Raw genomic sequence first — 10274 nt, 5'->3', positions numbered from 1 at the left:
GCAGTATGTCCTAGCTGGAGTCGTAGACAATCGGCATATGCAGCAGATTTGCCTACTCTTGATGATGGACCTGAATATTACAATCCTCAAGAGCTCATAGGTGAGGTTGCATTAGCTTCTGGAAAAATTCTTTCTGATACTGACGAAGAAGTGTTCCATGATGATCTAGTAGCTAATAATCTTCTTAAAGACAGTCATCGGAAACTCTCGGAGGCTGAAAGCACCATTTTCAATGAGAAAGTTAAATATGACAGACTTCGTAGTCGGAATAAAGACTTGCAAGACCAACTTGTATCTATTGGTGCAATAGATTATCTCAACGAAATACGAAAGCTTAAAGAAGAAATTTCCGAAGGTCGAGATCGGGAAGTTACTCTTCAAGCAAAGCTAGATAACTTGGAGAATATTGAGATGAAATTGTTATTTGATTCGGAACGAGAATATCTCAAAGTTCCATGTGAATCATCCAATAATGATCTAGTTATTGCGCTTGAGAAGGTCAAAATTTTGGAAGAAGAAAACTTGAGCTTAAAAGAGAGTTTGTCTAGAAATAGCAGCTCAGATAAATTAACCTCGATATTGGGAGCATGTAGAATTCATCGTGATACACGAGGATTGGGCTATGAAGGAATAGACGCTCCTAGTATTTGCAAAGAGGTAAAATTTGTCAAAGCTAAATATTCTTCTCAACCAAAACCTTCCACGGTTGAAAAAAGTAAAGTATCTCTACCAACTACGGATGGCGAAAACAAGAAATCTTGCCAAGCTCCAAAGCAAGCACATACACATTCAAGTAATACTAAACATAACTTTTTCCATTATACTAAACATTGTTTTTATTGTGGAAAACCAGGTCACTTGCAAAGGAATTGCAGATTTCTTAAACGAGATAAAACCAGATATGATTCTGTTAGGATGACAAGATCTGATGTTCCAAACTGGAGAAAAACTGAGTCTCATAATATCAGTTCTTTCAGTATTCCCCCAAAGAAGTTTCACAATTATATTGGGGAGAAAAAGAAATACGTTGCTCCAAAAGCTACTCAGAAATGGGTACCAAAGAAGACCAATAAAGCAACGAGTTTTCTTAAGAAGGATCTCCCAGACAAGAGTTTGACAAGGGATAACATCTTAAAAAGGTATGGAACATTTATTGAAAGTTTCAAGGAATTTTTTAAATTCCTAGAGTCCATGCATGATTTTATTTCGAATACCTGTAGTGAGCAAGATTTTGCTCACCTCAATACAACCTGATTGTGTTGAAAGTGCATCCTCTCCAAGAAGCCCTAATAAATGCGGTGAGGATTGCAAAAGAATTGGGGCGCACATATTAAGTTGGGAAATTTCTGAATATGTGGAATAATTTATTGTTTCGAGCTGAGTTTAACTCGCTTAATATATTCCTCGAAACATGTGTTGGTAAGCTTTCGCTTCAATCAAGTTTATCTTCACCTAGTGACGCAAGTCATGAAAAGTTTCAATCAATTTGAGAATTGCTCTGACGGGAAACGGTCTGTGAATAACGGATATATAACGTCCTCTGAGAATGTCTCAATGGTTGGAATGAGAGTTTAGATTACATAACCATGTATTCCTTGAACCGAAGTTTTCGAACTTTGTTGATCAAGAGAAACCGGAGGAATTGGCTTTGCCAAGTCCGCGAAACCAGTCCGCGAACTGTCAGAAGTTCTCTTACCGAGAATTTCTGCTGGGTTTTCCAAAAACTCGTTTGTGCGTTTAGTCCGCGAACCTAGTCCGCGAACTGGCGGAAGTCTTCTTGCCGAGATTTTCTGCTGAGTTTGAAAAACTCTGTCGGTTGCCTTAAGTCCGCGAACTTGAGTGGGTTATGATCTAAAGATGTGCTCTGAACATAAAATTAAATTACTAAGGAATGTTTTATGCAAACCGTGACTATAGAGTTCATGAGATGATTCATAGAATCGAATCATTTTTGTTTCAATTGTGTCTTGTGTAGTTACATAAGATCTCATAGAAATTGAACAACTCTCTAAATTGTTCACTTGAGTCAATTGAACTAGTTATGGTGAAGAAGAACATGGTTTATATGGAAGTGAACATATGTCTAGATACCACATGTATGAGTCTTAATTACCTAACTTGATTTGTGATTGAAATTCTTAAATATAACAGGTTAGAAGCAATTATCAAAGCCATGGATGCTGGTTTTTATTGTCAAAGAAACTTTTTCATACTCTTATGGTAACCATTCTTGGTATAAATCCTTGTGGAAAAGTTTATTCTTCCTTCTAAGCCTATCAAGTCTTGTTTATACAAGTTTGTATCTTAGAAAAGATGATCACATATTGTGTATTGTTACCATGAGATAGTTCTAAACTTTTTAGTAACATGATCTCATGAGAGACTTTCAATGATTGGTTCTTAAATCATATCTCCTTGTAGGATTTCTAAGATCCATTATAAATCCTTCTCTCTAAAGTAAGGTCGCTCTTGTTGTTCTTTCGGGAATGACATCAAATGGGGGAGAATTCTTTTGAACTTGTGCTTAATGGTAATATCTTGCGGGGTGTGCGGCTGTGGAATTTTATAGAGGTTATCTTGTATCTTAAAGCTCCTTGATGAATGCATTTAGCTTCGGCTTTATGATTGCATCTAAATTAAGTTGGTATGTATTTTTCTTTTAGTCTATGAAACGTCTCTTCTCGGAAATTTCATTAGGAACCCGTTCTTGTACCTTTGCCAATTTTATTGACAAAAAGGGGGAGAATTAATGTGTAGTTCTACTACATATACATATGGTTTTCTTATCATTGTGTAAGGGGGAGTGGTTTCCATGTGAGATGGAGTATTGACTACGGGGGAGTGATACATATCACCGTAGTATTATTGTCAAAGTTGTGATACAATGAAACTTTGATGTTGTGTAATAATACTATGATGGATCTTCAACAAGTACAGGATGAACACATGAAGAGTTGAAGAACCAAGGAAATCAAGATTGTCGTTTTTACTTTTAACAAGTACAAGCCATATGTAAAATGGTTTTGTCACTAAAATTGACGAAAGGGGGAGATTGTTAGAGCACTGCTCGGTTGAACCCACTAGTGTTCGTATGTCAAGTTAGTTGTCAATTTTAGTTTTCAAAATGCATTCTTGATTTAGCATACTAAAGATAGTTTCGGACTAGATTAGGCCTAAGAAGTTGAATCGAAGCTATTCTTAAAGGATGAAGATTGAAGATTGAAGACTACAAGAAGACATCAACAAGTACTTCATCAAAGGTATGTGATTGATTTCATTTGGATTCTTGTTCTATTCTACCTTTCTAATCTATCAAGATATATGCTCACTATATGGAACAATTCCGATGACGGTAAATGTACATTTATGTATATATACTTGAGGTTATTTGATTCATGACTTTGGTGATAATAACCTTTATCTCTATAAAGGATCTCATGTTATAGTGAATGAGCTTGCGAATCCAATGAGCCAGGAATCACTCAATTCCGAGTTATTACGACAAAGTTATGAGTGATTTAAGTTCATTAGTAGGAAACATTCCATGGGTTTTGGAGTGGTCCGCGAACTTGGGCCCAATACGTGACTAAAAGGGATTTTTGGTCAAGTTGGTGATGTTTCCTCATCTAGGCAAGTTAGCTATTGGTCCAAACACTTTTGATTACCATACTAGAAAGTAACCCATGCAGATGCTTTTTTACGTTGCTCGTGCTGTTTAATAGCTCGTCCGGTTAGCCGATTTGGGTCTTCTTTTCTTAATACAGTATGTTGAATATGTTTAGCACTCCAAACAAATTGCAAAACCTTCTGATAATCACTACCTAAAAATGTGCTCACTTGTAAATTAATTCACAGCTCCACATTATACAACGTTTGTCATCGGTACTGGGATCTTTGGAGTTTGGATGATGCTTGCGGAGAGCGGGACAAAAAAAAGGAATAAGTAATTGCCCATAGGCCTAATTAAATGCAGTACCTTCGACCTGTTATAAAAATCAATCATTAAAAAAAATCAACTTTCAAGAGTAGGATTTAAAATAGTTTACATGAGTGTAATTTCCATAGAACATATTGACCTAACTCTGCATCTAATAGCAATCCAAGTTGTTGATTTGACCAAGTTAACTTAGAAAATAATGCCAAAACTATTATACAACCCGCAAAGGGACAACTACACAAATAGAGCCCAACAGAAGGCCTTTGGCTCTCATGATGACATACTCACGCTACAACAATAAGCAAAGGAAGTAGCATCTCCCTCTTATACCTCAAATGATCTTCAACCTTTCTCATGGTTCAGTCAATAAGCTGACCATTGTCATTCATAAGGAGTAGATGTGGGTTCACAATGATGTCTGAGGTGATGGTGATGCCTTCACTATGGGATATCTTCTTGTGTGCATGTCATGCCGACAGTTCCATGCCTACTAATAAACTTGAATAAAACCTAAGGTATTCCAGCAGGTATTTAATAAACTTGAGTAATACCTGACTGCTATTTCGCTTTGACTGTGCCTGATGCTGGCACCGTGGACACATTGTTTGTAATGGAAGCTTGCCCTTGTTGAGGATTATCCCGTGCAGTGGGTGCGGTCTCTCATAATGACATCCTCACCTGTGACCCTTGTCCCTTGATTCAGAAAACAAAAGTATTATTGAAACCATCAGACAAGGTTTTAAAAAGCAAAAGCGTGGGGCAAAGCGCTGTCATACCAAAGCGTAAAGCGCTAGGAAAGCGTAGAGCGAAAGCGAGCTTTTTAAAATATATAATAATATACTTAAATAAAAAGTTGTCAACCTAAGTTCCATGCTTCCAAGCAGCATCTGTTCTCATATCTTTCTTAGCTTTGCTAGTACTGCTGCTAGCCATATTTGTAGACTAGATGATGATGAACACAGAATAGAAGAGCAAGATTCTGGACTTTGATCACACAGCGCAGAAGAGAAAAAAAAAAAAAAAAGCTGTGGAAGAAGAAACGTTTGGAATAAAAAGAGATATAAGAAGAAGAGGCAGAAGAAGAAACGTTTCTGAAAAAGGAAATAAAAAAATTAGGTTTATTAGAAAACATGAAAAAGGCCTTATTGGGCTTCAAAGCCCAACTTTTTTTTTCCTAATATATACCAATTCATATAGCGGCGCTCTAGAAGCGCCCACAACCTAAAGCGCAAAAAAGCGACCTAAAGCGCGCCCCACAAACGCTTTTTTAAACCATGCCATCAGAGTTAAACACATCATAGCGAAAGATAATGGAGCGATAGTTCTCATATGCTAACATGAGGTGCAAGGCCGTCGTTATCCAATTTGTCCGTAAAAGCTATGTCCCATTCCCTGTTACATGAGCCAGAGTTAGAGGAACAATCATACTTTTTTATATTTTATGGAATTAAGGCTTTAACAAAAGAATACACAATCTCAAATTCAGGTGTCAGAATTCCTAGCAGACGTAGACCTAACACCATATATATAAGCTTATAAAGTAACAATTCAGGCATGAAAATGGAATAACATTTGCCTGGAAAAGCAAAACTAATAAAAAAAATCAAAAAGAAATCCAAGTACGGCCATAACATATTACTGGAACTGATTAACTAAAAAAAATGAGTAAAAAATAAACTGTACCTTAATTTACTTTTTAATATTATAAACCTTTGATGGCGGTCGAAACAGATGTCAACGTTAGCATATTCCCAGATCATCCAATGATGCCATCTTCACCTGACTGAAACCCTTGTCCCTTTTGGCTCGGGAAAGAAAATCCTTACTCAAATCATCAGAGTTAAGTAACATTGCGAAGATAATAGAGCAATGGTTCTAAGAGAAGATGCAAGGCCAAACATTCCACTAATTCTCATATTAGATAGCATTCACTTGTGTCCATGAGGAAGTATGCCATATAATTTAGTGAGCAAACATCGAAATGACGAAATATTCAATTACCTGCTTTACCCTGTGACACTGGAATCTCAACACGCCCTGTGTAAGGATATAACGATACTAAGTTGTTAGCCTGTCAGCTTTTGCCCTGTTGCTGCCAAAAAAGCCTTGCGGATTTTTTTTTTAATTATTAGTGACATGGTTTAACGAATTTCTTTCACCAAAAGTTTCATAAACCTGCTAAAGCCCCCAAAATAGCAGAAGCAAAAAGGGACTTTACAAAGCTTAATCTGCAAACCCTAGAAATGAATCAGGTCACATGAACATTCTATCTCAGCTATCACTTGCAGACGGGAAAAAAAAATGAATCAGGCAAAGATTTTGTTTTCATCAACAATCTAAAACAAAATCAATATTAGAGATAAGATTTCAAATGTTCATTCAATAGTGAAAGAGAGAATGGATACCTCAAATTTAGGGAAAGATTTTTGAAGCTTCTATCCATGTCTCCTATACAAATAGCTCTTCAGTTTTACTAACTCCCTTTGATCTAAAAACAGAGACCCTTCCGCATCTCCCGTTTTGGAATTGATGTATATATTCTAACCTAACAATTGATTCCAATCTCTATCCATAAATTAGGAATACCCTTTGAAAAGCATATACCTTCGGATTTGGAGGCTCTGTAGCTACAGATTTTGAGGGTTTTTTTAGTCCTAGCACGAAATTTGTTGACTTAACTCTTGCTTCTCCGTTCAAGAACATGGTTTAAATTATCTGCACTCATCCCGGTTGTCATTATTAGGGTGGATATTTTGAGAGAAATGGATTAAAAACTAAAAATTGCGAGAGAAATCAAAAATCAAACTTACCTTAAAGTTAAAACTTTAAACTCTGATTCCTTCCATGATTATAGATTTGTCTATACAAAGATTAGTATTGATTACACAGTGAGCAGGAAAAGGAAAAATTTGCAAGCATCTTGGATGATCAGAGATTACCTTAAATCAAGGTTATCCATGGTACCACAAACCAATGGAGTGAAAATTAAAGATGAATTTCTGCTCGTCTTTTCCACAAACACTTAAATTGCATTAGGGTTACTCTCTCAAAATAAACGAAGTTTTCTATCTTCTAAAAAATCAGCACAATGCTACGACTGCTGTACATTGAATTCAAGACGTGAAAATATTAATCTTTATTAATTCAAATAGAACTTTATCCGAAATGGGAATCTGGAAGACAGAAAGAGTGAAAGGAAAAGATATAATTACCTGCTGCATTATATCAAACGCTGTAAGAAAAAGAGTGCACCCAATTTTGTAATTAGTAATTGCCCTTAACATATCAACTGAAGGAATTGAGAAAAACCCACCTAAAAATTACAATGGAATTGAAATATGCTTAACAGACGTAAAAACGAAACTGAAAAATCTAAAACAAAACAAAATTTGAAAACCAAAACCAACCTGTAGGTGAAGTGAAGATTCTTCTTCTGCGCGTGAATATCGAAGTCGCTGTAGTTAAGTTGCTGGGATTGATTGCGATTGTGAAGAGCAAATTTTGAGAGGATTGATCAAACCAAACAGCGGTTCTGAGAGTTGCAGAGTTTTTTTTTTCTTTTTTTTCTCGGCAGTTGCATTGAGATAGGGGGCATAGGGTTTAGTGGGAGATGCAAAGTACTCATGGCAAAGTATTTTAGATTCATGTGGGGCTAGAATGAAGTAGAAAGCTCTGTTCACTGATAATCAAGCCACATTTGTCCGATTTTTGTGGGGTCAGAGTTAATGAGAATCAAGTATTTAGATTCAGTTATCATCTTATTGGATTGGATTGAATTGGATTAAAGTGTTTGTGATTCCTGACTAAGTTAAAATGTGATTTATTCACATAAATATAATTTTTGCTAAATAAATTATTTATTTAATTATTTTGGCAAGAGTTTTAACTTAGGAAAGATGGGAGAGTCTTGTAAAAGAAAAATAGCTTTGCTTAGCTTCCAAGCTATTGTTCATTATAAATAATGAGTTCGCGAGTTTACACGTTTTTTATCCCTTTGGAAAATTGGAGTAAGCTCTGCAGGTTGTTTTCCACGTCTTCCGTTCTTCGTGAACGAGAGTGAGATAAAAGTCTTTGTATTAGGGATCACAAAGCCAAGTTGGATTTAATCTTCGTGATTGATCATACAACTTGTAATCTAGGTTTTTCACCTCTTGTCTATTCTAAGGTTTTCTCTTCTAATATAAAACCATTCAAGAGTTGTTGATCATAAACCCTAGGTTTTGATAGATTTCAATTTCCGATCGTATACCAACACTTGTTAGTCGAAATCGGAGACTAGAAAGAAAAAATTCTTTGGAGGCATCTCGTAAAAATCCTTGAGAATTTTTAAACAAGATATCTCTATATTTATTCTAGTTATTCTTGTGGTAGATTTATTAGGGTTTTCTTAACTTGGAAATTGATCTATGGAATCACCCAAGTTTACTTACGGAAATCAGGTTCACGGACTCCTTGTGTGTACGCATACTGATTGTAAGTTAAAACCCTAATCTACAAGTTTATTTTCATATTACTTTTACCTAGTAATTGTTTTATCAAAATAAGCACAAGATTTACAAAATCTTGATTCACATCTAAAGGGAAATCAAACTGGTGTTTTGTGCAAACAAAATATCAAATCGTATCGATCGTGGTGGTGTATCTTCTAAAGAGAACTTTTGGTTCTGCTAGAAGATTTGTGTGAAGAGTTCCTGAAGAGAATCAGTATTCTGCTAGGAGTTCTACAAGTGATGAAGAAGGTATTGCATCTAGTCCGAATAGGTAGTAGGAAATTGGTGTAACAGCTTATAATCAGTGTGTGTTTATTCTGGACTAGGTCCCGGGATTTTTCTGCATTTGCGGTTTCCTCGTTATCAAAAATTTTGGTGTATGTGTTATTTTTTTTCCGCATTATATTTTATATAATTGAAATAATACAGGTTGTGCGTTCGTGATCATCAATTCTAAATCCAACCTTTGGTTGTTGATTGATATTGATTGATCCTTGGACATTAGTCTTTGGTACCGTCCAAGTTATCTCTCTTTGATAAAGACTCGCAGATTTCTATTTGCTTGAGTAAAGATCAAATCGAGAGATTGAGATATAAACTCTTTGATATATCTTTTTATTGATTGATTCTGACTGTCTAGTTGATTCTCATAAAAAGTATATTGGAGTTTGTCCATACAGATTGCTAAGCGAAATATTGGGTGGTGTTGTTAGACCCCCGCTTTTTCATATTCTAATTTTTTTGATATCATTAACAGTATCTTCATCAAACAAGATAATTAAGGTATCTACATTCCAGGACTTAGTATCTTTATTAATCAATTGGCTGACATGTTGCATTTGAACAAAAAAATTGGTAGAATCTGAAGGATTATTTATATTTGGTATCCATTTATCTTTCCAGATAGAAATACTTTTCCCATCCCCAACTTCCCAAACATAGTATCTCTTAACAATTTCCAGACTTTGTGAGATTCCTTTCCAAACCCAAGACCCATGATCTGAAACAACACCGGTAAGAGGATTAATATCATTAAAATATTTACAACTCAAAATTTTAACCCATGGCTCATCTTGAATTATTAATCATCCTCCAATCAAGCTTGGTTAGGTGAGTAAGATTCAGAATATCTTTCCTCCTAATATTTAGACCACCTAGAGCTTTAGGGAGAGCAACATCCAGCCATCTTTTTGGGTAAATACCACCTCCTTTTTCATCCTTCCCCCATTGAAAGTTCATTTGAACAGAATCTAATTTATCAGTAATTTTTTTAGGCATAGGAAAGACTGCTAGATGGTGATTCGCCATATTTCCTAGGACGGATTGAATAAGGAAAATTCTACCAGGTGGAGCAACAAACTTACTTTTCCAAGTTGCAAGATTAACTTTATAGCCATCAATCAAGTGAGAAAATGATTGAGACTTATCTCTTTGCAGAAGAAGGGAACACCAAGATACTTTTCTTGTAGAGCCATTTTCTTGATATGAAGAATATTAGAGATCGTCTTCTTAATGTTACATGGGACTCTAGGGCTGAAAGCAACTGCATATTTATCATAGTTAACAGCTTGTCCTGAAAATTTACTGAACTGATCAATAATAGATGCTAAATGATTAGATTCTCTGACTCTAGCCTTAATAAAAACCAAACAATCATCTGCAAAAAATAAAACAAATGAGTTATAGGTGGGCTATCTTTAGTAACTTTAAATCCATTGATAAGTTTAGAATTTTCAGCAGAGTTAAGAGCTCTTGAGAAAGCTTCCATACAAAGAATAAAAAGATAAGGAGATAATGGATCTCCTTGTCTTAGTCCTCTTTGAGGATAATAAAGCTTACTTGGTGCT

At 35.5% G+C, this 10274-nt stretch overlaps 1 long non-coding RNA gene across 9 annotated transcripts; it reads right to left on the bottom strand.

The window, feature by feature from the left end:
* Positions 1-3984: 3984 nt before the first annotated feature.
* Positions 3985-7576, bottom strand: LOC113356688. 9 transcript variants are annotated; one of them, XR_003363105.1, is made up of 6 exons: positions 7345-7576; positions 6877-7250; positions 6748-6797; positions 5621-6652; positions 4714-5329; positions 3985-4630 (listed from the first exon to the last, which is right to left on the bottom strand). It is a non-coding gene; the product is annotated as an uncharacterized LOC113356688 (long non-coding RNA). The 9 variants fall into 9 exon arrangements; XR_003363107.1 differs by having other exon boundaries at positions 4799-5329; XR_003363106.1 differs by having other exon boundaries at positions 3985-5329; positions 5621-5735; positions 5939-6652.
* Between the last annotated feature and the right edge of the window lie 2698 nt (positions 7577-10274).

This window comes from Papaver somniferum, chromosome 3 (genome assembly GCF_003573695.1).
Source record: "Papaver somniferum cultivar HN1 chromosome 3, ASM357369v1, whole genome shotgun sequence".
Classification (NCBI taxonomy): domain Eukaryota; kingdom Viridiplantae; phylum Streptophyta; class Magnoliopsida; order Ranunculales; family Papaveraceae; genus Papaver; species Papaver somniferum.
This window is presented reverse-complemented; position numbering and strand designations above follow the sequence as displayed.